A 357-nucleotide genomic window follows, 5' to 3' on the forward strand; every position below is an offset into this window, starting at 1 on the left:
ATGCCATTGGAGAAGTTCACCCGCCGTCAGCCGATCCAACCCTGGAGCACTCGATCTCATGTCCCTCAAGGCCGCAGTCACCTCGGAGGGGTGAATACGGTCCACCACGGAACCTAAGAGATCAGATGGTACCACAGGAGGCTCCATATCGGGCACACTGGGGATCTCAAACACTGTAGCCCAGTGCTGGTTCAGCCCAGCCACCTCCTGTCGCTGCTGGTAGGCATGACGCCATTGACCGGAGAGCACACAAGCCGCTGCATCCTTCTGCCGTCGATGATACAAACGTTGGATGGCAGCGTAAATGGCCCGCCGAAGCGCCTTACGGGAGCATGACTGAAGCAATTTCCGGGGCCG

This window comes from Python bivittatus, unplaced genomic scaffold, assembly GCF_059951505.1.
Source record: "Python bivittatus isolate LINGU-HERP-01145 unplaced genomic scaffold, Pbiv_v1 ctg000170_np1212, whole genome shotgun sequence".
Classification (NCBI taxonomy): domain Eukaryota; kingdom Metazoa; phylum Chordata; class Lepidosauria; order Squamata; family Pythonidae; genus Python; species Python bivittatus.